We start from the raw sequence: 20450 nt of genomic DNA, 5'->3' as shown, positions 1-20450 counted from the left end.
GTGCTGAGCTAGGGCATCCCGGAAATCCTCGACCCGGTACGGGCGGGCTCTGATATCGGCGTGCAAAAAAACTGTATTTACAACGTAACGCCCTGTAGGCAATCGTGACAGAACAACCTGGTAAGCATTTTCCTCATCAGTAAACCTGTTACCGCGGCCAGACATGGCCGCTGAAGCCGCTCCTACGGAGCCCGTCATCACACATCCGTCACGCTCGGTGGCCGGAAGTAGAAAGAAGTCTGAGCTATTTCTGCACATAGATGGGGGCGTAGGCTGCTGCTTGCGTACTATGCGCACTGTTCGAGCGAAACAAGAAAAGCGTTGCCGAAAACCAGGATCGAACCAGGGACCTCTAGATCTTCAGTTTAACGCTCTCCCAGCTGAGCTATTTCGGCTTTTTTTTATTGCCAACTTTGACATTCAAAACACACAAGATGAACGATTAAAACGTGTCGGCAGACCTTTGCCTGACACGGCATGTTAAAATTTTTTTCAGTCTTGCCAAATCATCAAGCACATCGATCCATTTTGGCTGTTCAGGGAGGGCCTTATACGCCTCCCTAAATCGCACAACATTTTGAATGAAATGTTCCCGTACAGGTTTCACTTGTTCATCTGCATTGTTAAACTCCATTCTGGTTTTCCGCAAGCTGTGAAGTCCCAGGAGCATTACTGCATCAAATGGAAAATCATCTGTTCTGTGAAAAGGTAGAAATCTTATGCCATATGCATCTAATGGAAGGTCTTTCTTTAAAGTTCTCTGAAGGACATCCCAGAAAAAAATGGAATCCCAACAGTCCGAAAACACATGTTCAATGGTTTCCGGTTTGTGGCACAGGAAACAGTTTGTTGACCAAGGGATGAAAAGACCTTTATCGTGCATCCACGTTTTCACTGATAAGGTATTAGTGTGGAGTTTAAAGAAAAAGGATTTGATCGCTGGCAATATTGGCATCTTCATGACCCTTTTAAGTACATCAGCTCCTGGGCCTGCAACGTGTGGCAAACGATATATCGGCAGAGGAAGCATTGTGTCCACTAAGTCAATGTACATTTTTTTTTCTTGACATTACACAAATACTCCATGGAAAACCGAACATGCAGCATTCTGTACGCGAGCACAACTTCTTTAAGGTACCTTCTTATCGCACCATTTACATGTACCGAACTTACAAGAAGGTCAGGAAGAAGTCGACAAAGCCGTACTTGCATTATGGTCCGGAGGAAGACATCATTTTCATCCCGTAGGTACATGAAACGCGAGAAAACTTGTCTCAAAAATAAATGCGCCAGGCCAAGCCCACCTTTCTTCGCAGAAAGAAACAAGTTTGTTCGACTCGTCCTTTCCCAGGTCGAAGCCCAAATAAAAACCGCAAATACACGATGAAGTTCTTGAATGCTTGCCCGGGAAGCACTGAGCACATTCATCACATACCACACTTTAGCAGTAAGGAACAGGTTGCAGATAATGGCACGCGAAAACATCGATAACTGTCTCCCCTGCCATGCATCACTTCTTTCCTTGGCCCTCGATGCTTGGTCAAGCCAGTACGGATCTGGGTCCCGGTACAACTGTCAAGGGGTACTCCTAAATACAACGCTGGAGTGGTGGACCAGCGCATCCGAGAATAGTGTTCAGGCATGACGTCCCAGCCACCGTGCCAGAACCCGTTGCTTTTTACCCAGTTGATCTGGGCTCCAGTGCAGCTACAAAATTGGTACACTACGTTCGTTACCTCAGAAATACTTTCTGTATTTGCACAAAATACAGCGATGTCATCAGCATAAGCCAAGATTTTTACGTGCGCTGATTGCAGCCTGAAACCCGTTATGCATTCATTATTCCGGATGACCAAGCAAAGTGGCTCAAGGTACGCCGCGAACAGCAATGGCGACAGGGGACAACCCTGTCTTACAGAAGATCGCACTTGCAGGCTGCCAGTGAGTTCGCCGTTCACAACAATCTGAGTCGTACAGTTTGCGTATGCCATGCTAACACCTTCTGTTACTATTCGGCCAACATTCGCATGCTCTAGTACGGCAAACAGGACGTCATGAGACACCCGGTCAAAGGCTTTTGCCAGATCTAGTTGTATCATCGCCACTCGGTCATCAAGAGTCACAGCATTCTAGTATGGACCGCGCCACGTGTATGTTCGTAGCGATACTTCGACCTTTTATGCCACACGTTTGGTGCGTGCCTACAATCGATGTTATAACACTCTGCAGTCTCTTCGCCAACACCTTCATGAAAATCTTGTAGTCGACGTTTGTGAGGCTTATCGGGCGATAAGACCCCACCATCAGGAGCTTTTCAGCATCATCGATTTTAGGAATGAGCACTATGTGCGGAGTTGTGAAGGACAGCGGAACATGTTTTTTCTCACAACTTTCAACCACAATGACTTGCAGTATCTGGGCTATTGCAGTTTTGAAAGCTTTGTAGAAAGCTGCTCCCAGGCTGTCGGGGCCAGGAGCTTTACCGGTTGGCAATGCATCTATCGCGTCCTCTGTTTCTTGCAAGGAAATCGTCTGTTCGAACCGTATTTTGATTTCTTCGTCAAGTTTCGGCGTAAGTCGTAGAAATTCGCAGTGGAAGCCCCTTTCCGCGAATGACCCAGCATATCTTTGAAGTGATCACAGATTGTTTCCTTGATTACGCCACTGTCTGCCGAAACCCCTGCCACAGTGTTTATTTGTCGTATTTGCTTTCGGCAAGAGTATCGTTTTTCATCGGATATCGCTCGTTTTGTTGGTGTCTCCCCTGCCCATAGCTGCTCAGTTCGCGCCCGAATAACTGCCGCAGTATACTTATCGGCGTCCATTTTTTCCAGCTGGGCTTTGACATCCCTGATTTCATTAAAGCATGTGCCTGGTTGTGCGCTTTCTATACACGTGAGGTATTCAAGCTGTTCACGAAGCTCTGCTTCCTTTTGTTTCTCGGCATATTTCAACTGCGTACCTTTTTCAAACGCTCTTATTTTTACCCTTTGCTTAAACTCCTCCCACTCTACAGCGAAGTTCGGCGGTTGCGCTGTAATTAGCACCTCTAGTTCTTGCTTTACTTCCTTAGCGAATCCTTCGTCCTCCAACAACTTATTATTTAATTTCTATAAATGCCAATTAAACCGCTTTTTGCTTTGCTGCCTGCCAAAGGTTGTAATCACTAGGGCGTGGTCACTGAAAACCACAGGTCTGACATCATACAATGTGCATAGTGAAAAAAGTTCTGCCGACACATACACTCTGTCCAATCGGGCATGGCTATTGCCCTGAAAATGGGTATACCGTGTACAAGGGCCATTGGTCAAAACACTTCCAATATCTTCTAAATTATGGCCATGGACCAATTCGTTCAAGACATCAGCACTCCTATCTCTCACAAACGAACTTCTTGCACGATCGGTAGCCTGACAGACGTAGTTGAAATCGCCCAGTAGGATTAGTACTTTGTCACAGTTTAGGTATGTCTCAAAGCGGTCAAAAAACACTCTTCGCTCGGACTCCGCATTTGGTGCATACACACAAATAACTCTGAACTCAACGCCAGAGTACAAAAATCAACGACAAGAAGACGGCCGCTATCACACGAGAAAAGTGACTGCACCGTAATACCGAGATTATTGCGAAGAAAAAGTACGCAGCCGCCACAGGCACCTACAGAATGACACACACATACTTCAAAGTGCGTACGGAAAACGGACACCATACGCTCTGTAGCTTCTTGGCTTTCAATGTTAGTTTCTTGTATTGCAACTACGTGCAGATCGTTGTCTAGAAGAAGGCGACTGAGCTGGCATTGTCGCCTTCTTGCTGCAAAGCCTCGCACGTTTAAAGTGGCTACACGCAGCGCTTCAGCTAAAATGAGAGCCATATCGAGGGAAAAAAACGCCTTATTTTATGGTGTCTGCCTTCACGCCACGCCTAAAAAAAAAAGAAAAAATTCCCCAAAACCCCAGAACGGGCTCTAGGCATGAAACTACGGAGGCGGTTTCCACGCCTGCCGTGTTTCGGACGAAGTGTTCGGCCGCGGCTTCAAGGTCGGCCGCCTCATACCTGCGGCTTTGGACGGCGGCTCGTCTCCGCCATTGCCGTCCTGTTGAAGCGCCGTGCTCTCACCATCGTCGTGCGGGCGCTTTCCCGCCGCTAGGTTAGCCGCCCCGGAAGACATGTCCATGCTCACAGGGTCAGGAGGAATGGAAGGAGCCCCAGTGGCGACTGGGGATTTCACCTCGCCCTCCGACCTCGGCCCTGCGTCCTGGCGAGGCGCTGGTTCACGTATGGTTACGCCCTCCTCAGCACCAATTTTTGTCCTGTTGCGATGTCTCCACGGCATCGTCTCGCCCGCCGCTGTCGCAGTCGTAGCGGCAAACGTCTCTTCCATATCCGCCGCGTCCATGAGCAAGGCTGAAGCGTCCTGATTGTTAACGGACCCGGTGACTTTTGCGTAGGTACGCTCGCACTGGCTGTCCTCGTGGCCGAACTGTCGACAAGCACCGCACCGCGGTATGCGGCACTCCCGGCGTATGTGGCCCGTGCCACGGCAGTGAAGGCAGAGCGGAGCCCTGCCCGGCACGACCACGAGAGCCAGCTCACCGGCGACGCTCACCTGGTGTGGAATGTCGTCGAGCTTCACTCCCGGTTTCAGCTTCAGGGTGACGAGCCTTGTAGTGGAGCCTTTGTCTGCCATACCCTGCACTCGCCACCACTCGCGGGCAACGTCAGTCACCTTGCCAAATGCCGCGAAGGCGAGCTTCACGTCGTCGTCAGGAACACTGTGCAAAAGCCAGTGGACTTTCATGCGCACGTCTTGGTTAGCTGGGTCGATGACGAGACACCGGCACTTTTTCAAAACCAGCTCACCAGCACTCACAATTTTTTTTTCACGGCGTCTTCATCCTTAAACGTAACCGCCCACACGTGGCTCATCCTGTAGGCTCCGATGGCGATTACTTCCGGCAGGAGCGATAACTCAGCCAGAACATCGCGGAAATCTTCCACCCGGTATGGGCGTGCCCTGATATCACAGTGCAAAAAAAACTGTGTTGGCAACGAAACGCCCTGTAAGCAACTCGGTAGAACTACCTGGCATTCAGCACCTGTCGAAGAAAAAGCACCAAAAGACCTGTTTCCGCGGCCCTGCTGGGCCGCTGACGCCGCTCCGACGGAGCTCATGATAACGCGTCTGTTCGCTAGCGCGGCCGGAAGCAGAATACTCCTGAGCTATTTCGGCACCTCGACGGGAGCGTAGGCTGCTGCTTGCGTACCATGTGCACTCTTCGAGAGAAACATAAAAAAGCCCTGCCGAAACCCGGGATCTCCAGATCTTCAGTCTAACGCTGTCACAACTGAGCTATTTCGGAAGCTCGATTGGAGCGTAAGCTGCTGCTTGCGTACTACGTGCGCTCTTCGAGAGAAACAAAAAAAGCCCTGCCGAAACCCGGGATCGAACCAGGGACCTTTAGATCTTCAGTCTAACGCTCTCCCAACTGAGCTATTTCGGCACCTCGATGGGGGCGTAGGCTGCTGCTTGCGTACTATGTGCACTCTTCGAGAGAAACATAAAAAAGCCCTGCCGAAACCCGGGATCTTCAGTCTAACGCTCTCACTTTTTTTTCTTTATTGCCTTGCTTTGACCCATAACATTTACACAAAAAACACGCAACAAAAAACACACAAAACGCTATGTACATACGACACTGTCGTGGTCAGCCATCATGAGTCTGGCTTCGTCATACTAAAATTCACGAAGCATACAGAGCGGCTCTAGCCTCGAGAGCCACTCGGGAGGCTCCTCAGCTGCTTTCTGGATGGCCAGAAAGCAGTCCATTCTTTCCCGAAAATAAATTTGGGCAGGTCGTGCGTCTTTGTCACAATAATAGCCTGCCATTCTGGAGCGCCATATACTGTGGAGGCCCAAGAGCATTATAAGATCAAATGGTACCCCATCCTCATTGTCTGTGCTTAAATAACGAATTCCCTGCGCGTCAAGTGGTAGCTTTCTTTATTGTCCTTTGTAACACATCCCAAAAATAAACCCCTTCCCAGCAATGCAAAAAAAACATGGTCTATTGTTTCGGGCTGTTTACAAATTAAGCAGTTCGATCCCCACGGTAAAAAGAAATCCTTTCCTTCCAAAAACTTTTTAACTGGGAGTGTCCCGGTGTGTAATTTCAAAAAGAAGGTCTTTACTCCTGGTGGCACCTGCATTTTCTTTACCCTTTTTAAAACATCAGCTCCAGGACCTCCACTGTACAAGGCCCTGTACATAGGCTCTGGGAAAACAATATCACAAAGATCATGGTACAACTTCTTTCTTTTAGTTTTATACAAATAATCGCTAGAAAAACGCGCTGAAAGAAACCTAACACTTGCTACAATCTCTTTGTAGTAACCAAAAATTCCACCCGAGAGCTCCTCTGTGGTAACAACAAACTCGGGCAGCAATCGCCGCAGCCTCACCTGGAACACGGTGCGCAAGAACGGGTCTGAGACGTCGCGAAAAAAACAAAAAACGGTTCACCAGCTGCCTTAAAAAGAGGTGCCCTAGCCCCAACCCCCGGTCTTTTACCCGCCGGAACAGGTTCGTTCGGCTGCAACTAACGCTCTCAACACGGAGCTATTTCGGAAGCTCGATTGGAGCGTAGGCTGCTGCTTGCGTACTACGTGCGCTCTTCGAGAGAAACAAAAAAAGCCCTGCCGAAACCCGGGATCGAACCAGGGACCTTTAGATCTTCAGTCTAACGCTCTCCCAACTGAGCTATTTCGGCACCTCGATGGGAGCGTAGGCTGCTGCTTGCGTACTATATGTGCACTCTTCGAGAGAAACAAAAAAAGCCCTGCCGAAACCCGGGATCGAACCAGGCACCTTTAGACCTTCAGTCTAACGCTCTCCCAACTGAGCTATTTCGGCACCTCGATGGAAGCGTAGGCTGCTGCTTGCGTACTATATGTGCACTCTTCGAGAGAAACAAAAAAAGCCCTGCCGAAACCCGGGATCGAACCAGGCACCTTTAGACCTTCAGTCTAACGCTCTCCCAACTGAGATATTTCGGCACCTCGATGGGAGCGTAGGCTGCTGCTTGCGTACTATATGTGCACTCTTCGAGAGAAACAAAAAAAGCCCTGCCGAAACCCGGGATCGAACCAGGCACCTTTAGACCTTCAGTCTAACGCTCTCCCAACTGAGCTATTTCGGCACCTCGATGGGAGCGTAGGCTGCTGCTTGCGTACTATGTGCACTCTTCGATAGAAACAAAAAAAAGCCCTGTCGAAACCCGGGATCGAACCAAGGACCTTTAGATCTTCAGTCTAACGCTATCCCAACTTAGCTATTTCGACACTTCTTTTTTCTTTATTACCGGTATCATGTTCATTCAATATACAGACAAAACACACCAGCCTGTCTTCGGTTGGAGGAGTAAAGTTAAAATTTATTCAGGCGCAACAAATCATCAAATACATTAATCCACGCAGGGTGTCAGGTAACGCCTGATAGACTTCTCTCAAATAGATCATATTCTGAATAAAGTTTTCGCGGACAGAGTGAACACTAACATCAGCATGGCGGACTGCCATTCGGGTTTTCCACAGACTGTTGAGGCCCAGTAGCATCAACATATCAAAGGGAATGCCTTCATCACACTTGACTGGGTAAAACCGGATCCCGTATGGCGTTATTGGTAGTTGTTTCTTAAGGGTTCGCTGCAGAATGCTCCATTGGAATATAGTGTCCCAACAGTCAATAAATACGTGTTAAATAGTTTCTGGTTTTTTGCAGAGTAAGCAGTTGATTGTCCAGGGTACAAATATCTCTTTCTGATCTAGCCACGCTTTTAGGGCTAGTGTGTTCGTGTGCAGCTTAAAGAAAAAGGATTTGACAGAAGGCCTTACTAGGATTATTTTAACCCGTTTTAAAACGTCATTTCCTGGGCTACCACAGTAAACAGACCTGCAGTAGATTTTCAATTAAGTCCGCTTACAGTTTCTTCTTCGTGACAGAATATAGGTAATCCATTGAAAACCTTGCATGCAACATGCGGGAAAAAAAACAACTTCATGAAAGTAACCAGTCACACGGCGACATCTTATATCACTTGTCACAATAAATTCAGGAAGCGCTTTCGCAAGTCGCACTTGTATGACTGTGCGCAAAAAAACTGTCGTTTTGGTCTCGCAGAAAAAAAAACGCGACACAATCTGCCTGATAAACAAATGAAAAGACCTAGGCCTCCTTCGCGGACTTTGCGGAAAAGGTTGGTACGACTCACCCTCTCCCATGTTGAGCCCCATATAAACACAGCAAAAACCCGATGCATTTTCTGCACATTTGTGCGGGCCATTAACAGCACTTGCAACACATACCAAACTTTAGCTAGCAAAAACAAATTGCAAGCAGAGGCACGCGCTAACATTGAAAGGCCGCGACGCTGCCAGTTTCCCGTCCTCTCCCTCATTTTCTCCGTTGCGTCGCTCCAGTACCTTGCGGGTTCCTGATAGTGCTCGAAGGGCACACCAAGGTACGTCGTAGGTGTGCCTGTCCATGTCGTACAAGCAAACCTTTCAGGCTTGATGTCCCAGTTACCGTGCCATATACCAACACTCTTTTCCCAGTTTATCTCTGAGCTCGTTAAATTACAGAAAGCCTTCGCAAGGTTGACCACTTCTAACACGCTCTCGCGATCTTGACAGAATTCGGCTACGTCATCTGCATACGCCAACAGTTTTACCTCAGTAGAATGCATTTTGAAGCCTCGTATTGATGTTTGGTGAATTACAGCTAAACAACAAGTTTCGACATATATAGCAAACAAGAGGCGAGACAGTGGACATCCTTGCCTTACAGAAGATTGCACTGGGACCCTTTGTTATTGACTTATTTATTATGAGCTGGGTACAGCAATCACGATAAGCCATCATTACACAGTCTAAAATTGCGCTGCCTACATTTGCATGCTTCAATACGCAGAAGAGTACCTCGCGTGACACACTGTCGAAAGCTTTCGCCAAACCGAGTTGCAATATGGAAACTTGGCCGTCCATGTCGTCGCAGCTTTCTAACACATTTCTTTCTACGTGAGTGTTCGTGAAGATCGTTCGTCCTTTGATGCCGCATGTTTGATGCGGCCCAACTAAGTGCTTGATCACCCTTTGCAGCCGCTTCGCGAGCACTTTCATAAACACTTTGTAATCGGTGTTCGTAAGGCTGATAGGCCTGTATGAACCTACTGACAGCAGCTTGTCACTGTCATCCGTCTTAGGAATCAAAACGATATGAGCAGCTCTGAATGACGGCGGCACTTGCCTTGTTTTATACGCTCCATTGATAACGCGATGTAACGCACATGCCAGTTGATGGGCGAAAACCTTGTAAAATGTGGCTGCCAAGCCGTCTGGTCCCGGGGACTTTCCTGCCGGCAATTAGCCGATAGCGGCCTCAATTTCGCGAGCACTTCTCTCTTCCTCAAGGCTGTCTCTGACGTCATCTGCTATCTTTGGCATAGAAGTCATGAATTCTTTAATGAAAGTGCCACTTACACGAGTAACGTTGCTAAACAACTCGCGATAATATTCCACGAACGCCTGCTCTATCTTTTTCTGCACTCCCGTCACCTCGTTCTTATAGCGGATCTGTCTGATTTCATTTTTTAATGCATACCTTTTCTCGTCAGTAAGAGAGCGTTTATACGGTGCTTCCCCAAGCCATAATCGTTCGCCCCGGGCACGAATCATAACTGCCTTATATCTTTCATTGTCTATCAACTCAAGTTCACTTTTAGTTGTTCTTATTTCATCTGCCACTTTTTTAGGCTCTAAACTCACTGTGTTTAGCAAGTATTCTAGTTGGCGCTGAAGATTTTTTTCATTCACATTTCAACGCTTGATACTTGCTCTTTCAATCGTTGCCATTTTAACTTCGATTTTGAACTGTTCCCAGGCAGTCGAATAATTTTGTGGCTCATCATTCACTAACCGCCCTAGTTTTTTCTCAACCGCTTCAACAAAAGGTTCATCATTGAGCAATTTAGCGTTCAAGTTCCACAGGTGCCAGTTAAATCGTGGCAGCTTTTGCTCATTTTCAATGTTGAAACTCACAAGGCTGTGATCAGAGAATGAAACAGGTATAATGCTGTAACTATTGCAAAGAGGAATTAGAGCGAGGGACACGTAAAGTCTGTCAAGCCCTGCTTGGCTACCTTGCTGGGTGTGAGTGAATTGCGGCCGCCCGCCGCTTGTTATGTGTGGCCCACATCCTCCAAGTTATAGTCAACCACCAAGGAGCTACCGTATTTACACGATTGTAAGTCGACTCGAATGTAAGTCGACCCCCCCAAATCGCATGTACGAAAAAAAAACACCGGTGGAGCGCTTCAAAAACGAAAATTTATAGCATAGATGGGCTATTCATCCTCACTTGAGTCATCTTCAGTGATACTGCTGTCGTCGTCGTCGTCGTCGTCGCCGCTGCGATCCCACAGCACATCGTCCTCCATGGAAAGCCCGCACTTCCTAAATGACCACACCACGACATCGCGTGGAACGGCCGCCCAAGCGGAAATCACCCACCCGCACACAGCCGCCCGGGAGACTCTCCTTACGCGCCCCGTTGGCGTAAGTTCCCGCCCTTCTGCCGCTAGCCACTCGTTGTACTCACGCCGGAGCAAGTCCTTGAATGGCTTGTTAACGCCAACGTCTAGCGGCAGCAGCTGCCCCGTCAGACCGCCGGGAATCACCAGCATATATGTATCTTCTTTTCGGAGCTCTGCCTTCACTTTCGCGGTAAAAATAATAATTGGTTTTTGGGGAAAGGAAATGGCGCAGTATCTGTCTCATATATCGTTGGACACCTGAACCGCGCCGTAAGGGAAGGGATAAAGGAGGAAGTAAAAGATAAAGAAAGAAGAGGTGCCGTAGTGGAGGGCTCCGGAATAATTTCGACCACCTGGAGATCTTTAACGTGCACTGACATCGCACTGCACACGGGCGCCTTAGCATTTTTCCTCCATAAAAACACAGCCGCCGCGGGCAGGTGGCCTCGAAATGTGACCAGCACGAGGAGGTTCGGATTGCGATTTTTGAGGGATGCCCCTGGCCTCAAAAGCCACACCCGACGGTACCAATCAATAACTAAGTCGTCCGTCATAAAGGCTTTTTCGTTCACTCGCACAATCACACTTTTCGGGAGCATTTCCTTTGGCATAGTTTTTCTTTTGAAGACGATGTACGGCCGGAGCTTTGTGCCATCTGCCAAGCATGATAGCATAACAGTGAACCGAATTTCTTGTTTCCTGTCGTGAGAAGGTTAACCTCGCGAGCTCCCCTCACGCTCACTGTTCTTTTGCTCGTCATGTCAAAGTAGACGGGAGTCTGGTCCGCATCGCCGATTTGGTAGAGCAGGTATCGTCGCGAGTCGCGGAGCTTGAAGTAGTGCCTATGGAAGGCGAGAACTCTCTCCTCGTAAGCAGCAGGCAGCTTCTGGCATACACTAGTACGCCGGCGAAGAGAGAAGCCAGCCCTCTTCATAAATTTCGAAGCCCAAGCCCTGCTGGCTTTGAAGTCTGTTCGGAGTATTCCAGCATCCGCAGAAAAGACCCGGCCTTGTAGCGTGATCATTTCGCATGTCACTGGAAGGAACCGATCACGTATTTCGGTGACATACGCTGCAAGCTTGACCTCCAGCACCAGAAAGCGTCCCGACTTCGGCCCGCGGAAACAATTTTCGCTTGGAGTCGCAATCGAAAATTTTGTCTCGCTACTTTCGCCACTCCCGCACCAACCGTTGAGAAACGTGGAACTTGCGGCCCGCCGCGCAGTTGTTGGTTTCTTTGGCGTAAATTTATCTGGACTAGAAAAACTAATACTAATGCAGGTTTCGAAGTTTTTTGACAAACATAGCCTAATTTCTCCAGCCCAGTTTGGATTTAGAAAACGACTGTCTACAGAATTAGCACTACTTCATCAAAAAGAATTTATTTTATCGCAATTTGAAATTAAGAACATTGTCCTTGGTATTTATATTGATTTTACTAAAGCATTTGATTGCATCCTTCATTCGGTTCTACTTGATAAGCTTGAAATCTACGGTATTCGGGGGCACTGTGGAAGCCTTATCAAGTCGTATCTTGATAATCGCTATCAATACGTTGAAATAAATAGCCGCTCAAATTTGAAGCATATCACCAGCGGCGTTCCTCAGGGTAGTATTCTTGGCCCGTTACTGTTTATTGTATATATAAATGACTTAGTAAATATCTATAAAGATGCGAAATACGTAATGTACGCAGACGATGCGAGTATATTTTTTTCATCACCTGACATTAGTAGCCTTGAGAATAAAGCTAACACTGCTCTGAAAATTCTTCATTTATGGTCAAAACAAAACTGTCTACAAATCAATATAAACAAAACAAAAGCAATAATCTTTAGGCCCAAATCTAAGCAAATAATCAGTTCCGTCAACCTTGTCTATGACGATGTAAACATAGAAATTGTAGATAGTTTTAAAATACTTGGAGTTATTTTCACACAGAATATGCTTTGGGACATGCACATAGAATCGATATTGGGCAAATTATCTCGTGTAGTTGGCATTATGGTGCGGCTGAGACTATTACCTTACAGAATCACGGTTCTTGTTTATAACACCCTATTTTTCTCTACACTTTATTACTGTCTGCTCGTATGCGGTACCACATCACGTACGAATCTAGAAAAGATACATATACTTCAGAAAAAGTTTTTGCGGGTACTATTTAACATGCCTTACAATGCCCGCACATCAGACTTATTTGCGAAAGCAAATATAATCCCCGTGTTTAACCTTTATCATTACAAGTTATGTCAAGCTTTCAAACGGGAGGTAAAAGAAAATTTACAGTTCCTTTATGAGTTAATCTCACCAGGAACACACATTCTTACATCACAAAGTGTACGGAACAGTGGGAGGTAGTCACTCCGCGTGCCAATTATTCTACACAAAAGATATCATACACACTACCAACACGTTTAAAATTGTTTCTGAAATCAAATCTTGATATTTATATAACTGATGTACGAGCTTTACGTCTACATTTTGTCACTCAATCTTTCTTAAACAATTGAAGAGCGTTTTTCAGGTAATTTGTCTTTTTGCGTTTATTTTTGTGCAAATTTTACATCTGGTCCATTGCTATGTATATCTCCTGCTCAATCGCTGTTTGCCTTGTAAAGGAGGCTGCGGGCTCTAGTCAAGTCGCTTGCCTCTGAAGCGACTTGTACTCGCAGTCTCCTTTATCACTGATGGAAATAAAGAAGTTATTATTATTATTAAATGATGGCCTCCCTCTTGAACGCTGCAGTGAATGAGCGCCGAATGCTTTTCGAACCTGGAGAGCTCATGGCGAAGCACGCGGCCGGCAGTCGAGTCAAAAGCACCAACTCCAAGCACCACCAAACAAAGAGTGATCGGTGTCAGGGCGTCGGCTCTTCCAGCAAACATCGGCATTCCCCAGAAGCGCCGCTGTTACGTATTGCGAAACCAACTGAAATAGCGTCTCTTCCATCAGCTAGCGACACTCTCGGGCGCTGGCGCAGACTCCGCGATTGGAACAGCGGTACACCGGCCCTTCCCGCGAGTAAAATGAAATGAAATTCGTTTTGGGTGAAAGGAAGTGGCGCACTATTTGTCTCAAATATCGGCGGAAACCCAGTTGTAAGGGAAGAGATAAAGGAAGGAGGGAAAGAAGAAAGGAAGAACGAGGTGCCGTAGTGAAGGGCTCCCGAATAATTTCGACCACCTGGGTATCTTTAACCTGCTGTACTGACATCGCACGGCACACGGGCGCCTTTGCGTTTCGCTTTCATCGAAACGCTGCTGCCGCGGTCGGGTTCTAACCCGGGTATCCTGTTCAGTAGCACTGAATCATCGCAGTGGGTAACGGTGTGCGCAGTAAAAATAAAAAATGAAAAATCCTGGCCAAAAGCATGCGGAATACCTGAATGCTACGCTTGGAGCCATAGAGAAAACAAAAACTTCTAACATCGCAGTAGCGTATCAGATAGTTTTCCTTGTTTTTATTGGCAGTTCAAGGTTTCGTTTCGATTGAATGTCGACCCCCCCCCCCTCCCCACTTCGGAATTTTAAATTTCAAAAAAGGGTTGACTTCAAATCGTGTAAATACGGTAAGTAACTCGGCGCTTTGATCACGTGCGTATACCACTAGATCTATCCTCAGAAAAGCAAACGCAATTAAAGTCTCCCAGCAGAATAAGATGCCTTTCACAAGGCAGATACTGATTAAGGCGTTCAAAGAAAATACATCCCTCACTGACATTGTTCGGGGCATAGACACACACCAGACCCACTTTTCTCCCGCCAACGAAAAATCCAAGACGATGAGGCGACCATTTTCAGACACACTAATCATTTCCTCAATAATCCCCACACTTTTGCGTATCAATACAGCACAGCCAGCAGATTTTCCAACGGCATGGCATACACAGACATTATAAATCGTTGTGAAAGGTGACACCATATGATCAGTCAGCTCTTGTTTTTCAACCTTTGTTTCTTGCACCGCAATTCGATCTAGCTCGTTTTCCATGCAAAGGCGACTAAGCTGGTATTGCCGTCGCCTTGCAGCCAAGCCCCTAACATTGATTGTCGCTATGCGTAGCGAAGAATTTAAGTTGTTTGCCATTTTGAATTAAGCAGCATGATACCAATGAAGTCATTACAAACATGAATGACACTTTTCTATCCCTTCTAAGGTGAAAAATTACAACATGACATACCAAAACCAAGTCCAGTAAAGTCTGCAATTGTACCTCGAATGTGTTGCTCGTAGCTTCAGTTGTTCCTTTCATTTCAAATCCATGGTAGCCCGGCACATTCGACGACACCAAGTTTGTATGCTAAGTGGGCGCCACTGCCGAACTTCTATCCCGCGGGATTTTCGGTTTCGGGCGTAGCGTCAGCCCACGCACACCCGGCGTCTTTGGCAAGGGTTCATCGTTGTTCGGCTCGCTCGGTTGTCCATCCTGGGTAGCTAACTCGTCATGAGTTCTCTTCACCGCACCGCTTGTGCCTGTCTCGCTGGCGTCCATTGCCTCAGCTTTGTGTAATATTTCTTCCATCGTGCGTGCCTAGAGAGGTTGCACCCGCAGTCGTGGTCGTCGCAATGGGCTCTAGTTCAGAAGTAACGTGAGACGGAGAATCACTGGCCTTGGCCTTCTGGTCGCCTCCGGACTTCTCTTCTGGAGACTTCGCGTCCTCGCCGCTCTTCTCCTCGGCTCCTTTCGAAGATTCCTCAACTTCGGCTTCATCCATCAGCAGGTCGTTGATGTCTAATTCCCTCGTAGCTTTCTGCGAGACAGAGGCATACGTCTTCACGCACTGCTCTTCTCCGTGGCCGTATCGGTGGCATAGTGCGCAGCGTCGCAGGCGGCAGTCGCGTCGAATGTGGCCGGTATTGCGACAGCGCAAGCATAGCGGGGCCCTACCGGGCACCACAACAAGCGCCAGTTCACCTGAAACACGGATCTGATGTGGCAGGTCGTCCCCTGTAACGCCCGTCTTCAAATTTAAGGCCACCAAGCGTGTCGATGACGCTTTGTGTTGACACCTTGAGCACGCCAACGTTCCCGGGTGAAGTCCGTCACTCTGCCGTACGGCAAAAGCGCCTCCCGTATGTCATCGTCCAGTACGTTGTGAAGCATCCAGTGAAGCTTGATACGCAAAGCTTGGTTGTTAGGATCCATCACAACGCACCGCCTTTCCTTAACAATCAATTCCTTCAGAGCCAAAAGCTTATGCATGCCGTCTCCGTTTTTGAAGGTTAAAGAACATACATGACTCATCTGATACGCCCCCAGGACGATAACTTCAGACAGTACGCCTAGGCTAGCCAGTCTGTCACGGAAGTCTTCCACATGGTATGGCCTCTCACGCATATCGGCATGCAAAAAAAAGAGTGTTCAAAACAACTCGCCCTGTAGGTAGCTGAGGCAAAAGCACTTGATAATACGGGTCATGACACCCAGAAATCCAGTTACCGCGGCCCTGTTGGGCCGCTTTAGCCGCTCCGACGGAGCCCATGACACACACGTTCGACCGCCTCGGCGTCCGGAAATGAAATCCGAGCTATTTCGGCACGTGGAAGGAGGCGTAGGCTGCTGCTTGCGTACTATGCGCACTGTTGCAGCGAAACAAAAAAAAAGCGCTGCCGAAACCCGGGATCGAACCAGGGACCTTTAGATCTTCAGTCTAACGCTCTCCCAACTGAGCTATTTCTTTTTTCTTTATTGCCGTCTCTGACATTCAAAGTAAGAAACTCAACAGATAAAGCGCGTCAGCGGAGCTTCGACTGACACGACATGTTAAAATTTCTTCAACTGTGCCAACCCGTCAAGTACATCAATCCACCCTGGTGGTTTGGGCAGTGCCCGATACACTTCCCTGAAACGGACACCACCCTCTATGAAGTGATCACGCACAAGTCGGACTTCAATATCTGCATTGTTGAACTGCATCCTCGTTTTCAACAAGCTGTGGAGGCCCAGGAGCATTATCGAATCGAATGGAATTCCGTTGGTGTTATGAACGGGCGAAAATCTTGTACCGTGTTAATTTATAGGTAAATCCTTTTTTTAGAGTTCTTTGAAGAACATCCCAGAAATAATAGTTGGGTCCTAACAATCCAGAAACACGTGTTCTATTGTTTCAGGTTTCCTACATAGGTAACAATTAGTTGTCCAAGGGACGAATAGACCTTTATCTTACATCCATGTTTTGACTGATAATTTGTTAGTATGCAGTTTAAAGAAAAAGGTTTTGACTGATGGTAGTAATGGCATCTTCTTAACTCTCTTGAGCACATCTCCTCCTGGGCATCCACGTTGTGGCGAATGGTATATCGGTATAGGAAGCATTACGTTCACTAAATGCGAGTACAATTCTTTCCGCATATCATTACTTGAGTATTCAGCAGAGAATCGAACATGCAGCATTCTATATGTGAGAACCACTTCACGCATGTACCCTCTAAGTGCACCACTCATAGTTTGACATGAGTATACAACAAATTCTGACAGGTGTCTACCTAGTCAAACTTGCGCTAATGTGCGAAAGAACACATCATTTTGCTCACGGAGAAACATAAACCGTGAAACAACTGGTCGCAAAAACAAATGTACAAGACCTAGCCCACCGTTTTTCAGAGACAGAAACAAGTTTGTTCGACTGGTTCTCTCCCAAGTCGAAGACAAGATAAGAACGGCAATAACACGGTGAATTTTTTGAATGGTAACTCGTGATGCACTAAGCACATTCATCACGTATCATCTTTGCAATGAGAAATATATTGCAGACAGTGGCGCGCGAGAGAACAGACAATTATCTACCCTGCCACACGTCAGCCTTTTCCTTCGCCCTTGAATTTTGGTCCTCCCAGTACGGATTAGGGTTCCGGTAAGGGTCAAGAGGCACATTAAGGTACGTTGTCGGTGTGGTGGACCAGTGTATTCTACTGTAATGGTCTGGTGGGGCTTCCCAACTGCCATGCCAAAAATCATATCTTTTTTTCCAGTTTATCAGGGCCCCCGTGCACGTACAAAATTTATGGACATTATTAGTTACCTCACAAATGCTTTCTGTATCGGAACAGAAAATAGCGATGTCATAGGCGTAATTCAGAACTTTCACATGCGCTGACTGCAGCCTAAATACCATTATGCGCTCGTTAGTTTGAATAGCTATGCATAGCGGCTCGAGGCAAGCAGCGAATAACAGGGGCGACAACGGACATCCTCGCCTTACAGATGAGCGCACTTGCGGGCTATCAGTCAGGTCTCCGTTCACAATGATCCGTGTTGTACAATTGGCGTACGCCATCTTGACGCCGCCTGCTATTACGCTTCCTACGTTGGAATGGTCGAATATTGCGAACAGCACATCATGCGAAACATGGTCAAACGCTTTTGCGAGATCGAGTTGCAACTGAGCTATTTCGGCACGTGATAGGAGGCGTATAGGCTGCTGTTTGCGTACTAAGCGCGCTGTTCGAGCGAAACAAAAAAAGCGCTGCCGAAACCCGGGATCGAACCAGGGACCTTTAGATCTCCAGTCTAACGCTCTCCCAACTGAGTTGTTTCTTTTTTTTCTTTGTTGCCTAATTTGACATAGAAACAAAACAATTTTCACATAAATGTTAAAACCGCGACAGCCACACGTTGGCCATCACGAAAGGTTTAAAATCTCTTCAAACACACAAGTTCGTCCAGTGAGGTAATCCACTCAGGTGGATCGGGTAGTGCCCTGTAGGATTCTCTAAGGAGCACCACACTTTCAATGAAGTTTTCGTGCACAGGACGTGTATTGAGATCAACATGTTGAACTTGCATCCTCGCTTTCCACAGGCTTTGGAGGCCCAGGAGCATGATTAAATTAAAAAAATGCCCTCACTCTCAAGTGGTAAAAACCGTATCCCATATGGGTCTAAAGGAAGTTTTTTTCAGTGTTCTCTGGAGGACGTCGCCGGGTAACAGGGGGAGGGGTAGCGTCCTCCTGTAACCCAGCAGGCGGCGGACCTCGGCGATGAAGGCCCAGGCGTAACGCCGGGAGCAGTTGCGTGCTCCTGTAACCCAGTCTATTGGGGGCGACTGTCATTGGTGAACCTGGCAAGGGCTGTGGTGACCCTCTCCCTCTCACCGAAAGCGAGAGAGTTCATACGCCACGGCAGCTTAGGGATAGGCTGCTGTGGCTAAGTCTCAAGCGAATACGCTGCAGGGAAATCCCCGCTGACTAAAGTCATCAGGGGTAGGGGCGTCCCTGTGTAACCCGAGCCCTACCATCACTCGGGAGCGCTGCTTGGGTCTGTCCTCGGTCCCCCTCCGGGCAACCAGGGCCATCTCTGGGAAACGCTGAGGCCTGCGGGCGTCACAATGGGCGAAGAGACCGAGGGCGAAGCGAAAGCAGGACTGGCGCTTGCGTCCCTTGAGAGCCTGTGAGTAGTACTGCTGTGAGACCATAGGGGGTGTGGGATGAAGCCCACACTCGCACTTCCCGGTACGTAGGCGGTAGGTCCTGACTTAGTACACCAGGGCCGGCGTCAAAGCCAAGACGCTTAATAAAATTTGGTAGAATCGGGCTCTCGCTTGGAGTGCGGCATGAAGAGGTTACCCGAAGTCGAGGGCGCTTCGGCGTCTGGCAGGGGTGCGCAGCACGGAAGCGCACCACGGGGAGTAGCGACCCCGCCTATCCGAAGCTCCTGGGTTGGACCCAGACACGACCAACGAGGTGGCAGTAGTGGACCAGCCCGCCACGCTCGATGGGACGGCTTTCGGGCCCGAGGATGACCAAACCTAAATTGGTACAAGAGCAGTCTCTGGTGTGGGGGTCCACCAGTTGTCGAGCTTTGCTCCAACTTATGGGACTTGCTTCTTGGGAAGTGGTCTGGCCCCGGCCTACTCAGTGTATGGCTGGGGGGAATCTTGTGGCAGACCGAAAAATTCTTATCACCGAAGCGGTGGCCTTGTGGTAGAGCATCCGCCTCGCATTCGGGAGGTGCTGGGTTCGATCCCCAGTGCCGCCGGGCACCCACCGGTTTTTAATGGGTACAAGATTTCCCCCGGCCTGATGCTCGGCTCTTCTGGGTGAGATGCTTGGGAAAGGGGTCTTGACCACAGTTGCTCTGATGGATCAGCGATACGTTCCGCCGTCAACAACGTTAAATCCGCCTCGTGCCGTAGAAGCCCATTTGTGGCCCTTTTTTGTGGCCATTATTAAGCTTGAAGACATCGCCATCATCATCACCAACCCCTTCCGTTGTCACGGCCACACCTATGGTTTCCTTTTCTTCTGTCTTCGAACTCTCTTGGAAGACAGACTCATCTGCTGTACTCTCGCAGAGCGCAGCGAACTCTCGACACCCTGTTGAGCCTGTCAACTTTCAACTGACTCACGAACCACCTTTGCAGGCTGATTGTGTTCGAAACTGGTTTTGCCTAGGACGGCGCAGCGGGGTTTTTGGAGCTTCTTCCAAGCGTACACCCTTGAGGAAGCCAGTTGTCAGTACCGCCCTGTGTTGTCGCCTGCCTCAGTCCCGTCCTGTTTTGCGGTTTTGCTCTTCACGATCCATACGGAAGCCTAAACGTCTGTTTTCACAAAAACCTTTGGTCGGCGTCTGCCTTTTCTTCTGTTGAAATCAGTTACTTACTACCCAACCAGACGAGATTTCGTCAGACCTTAGATTTCATTCGATTTCAGCCAAAGTAATGGGTTGCTCGAGACGTGTTCTGACTTCATCATCGTGTTTTGGAATTTGGTGCAAAAATCCAGTCAGGAAGTCGTCTTTCACTTCGCGTCTGTGGCCAAGAAATTTTTTGTAATGTTCTACAATCAAGTTTTGACCTCAGCAGGTTCACTACTGACGATGCCTCCGTTATTAATTTGCCGTATTTATTTCTGATTCGAG

At 48.0% G+C, this 20450-nt stretch overlaps 7 non-coding genes across 7 annotated transcripts; all 7 read right to left on the bottom strand.

Annotated features, from left to right (window-relative positions):
* Positions 1 to 322: 322 nt before the first annotated feature.
* Positions 323 to 395, bottom strand: TRNAF-GAA (transfer RNA phenylalanine (anticodon GAA)). The gene has a single exon. It is a non-coding gene; the product is annotated as a tRNA-Phe (tRNA).
* A 5036-nt stretch (positions 396 to 5431) lies between these two features.
* TRNAF-GAA (transfer RNA phenylalanine (anticodon GAA)) lies at positions 5432 to 5504 on the bottom strand. The gene has a single exon. It is a non-coding gene; the product is annotated as a tRNA-Phe (tRNA).
* Positions 5505 to 6697: 1193 nt separating this feature from the next.
* TRNAF-GAA (transfer RNA phenylalanine (anticodon GAA)) lies at positions 6698 to 6770 on the bottom strand. Its single transcript has one exon. It is a non-coding gene; the product is annotated as a tRNA-Phe (tRNA).
* Positions 6771 to 6840: 70 nt separating this feature from the next.
* On the bottom strand, positions 6841 to 6913 carry TRNAF-GAA (transfer RNA phenylalanine (anticodon GAA)). Its single transcript has one exon. It is a non-coding gene; the product is annotated as a tRNA-Phe (tRNA).
* A 70-nt stretch (positions 6914 to 6983) lies between these two features.
* On the bottom strand, positions 6984 to 7056 carry TRNAF-GAA (transfer RNA phenylalanine (anticodon GAA)). The gene has a single exon. It is a non-coding gene; the product is annotated as a tRNA-Phe (tRNA).
* Positions 7057 to 7126: 70 nt separating this feature from the next.
* Positions 7127 to 7199, bottom strand: TRNAF-GAA (transfer RNA phenylalanine (anticodon GAA)). Its single transcript has one exon. It is a non-coding gene; the product is annotated as a tRNA-Phe (tRNA).
* Positions 7200 to 7268: 69 nt separating this feature from the next.
* Positions 7269 to 7341, bottom strand: TRNAF-GAA (transfer RNA phenylalanine (anticodon GAA)). The gene has a single exon. It is a non-coding gene; the product is annotated as a tRNA-Phe (tRNA).
* Between the last annotated feature and the right edge of the window lie 13109 nt (positions 7342 to 20450).

Source organism: Amblyomma americanum, chromosome 10 (genome assembly GCF_052857255.1).
Source record: "Amblyomma americanum isolate KBUSLIRL-KWMA chromosome 10, ASM5285725v1, whole genome shotgun sequence".
NCBI classification, from domain to species: domain Eukaryota; kingdom Metazoa; phylum Arthropoda; class Arachnida; order Ixodida; family Ixodidae; genus Amblyomma; species Amblyomma americanum.
Note: the sequence above shows the minus strand (reverse complement) of the source record. Positions and strands in the feature narration are given on the sequence as shown.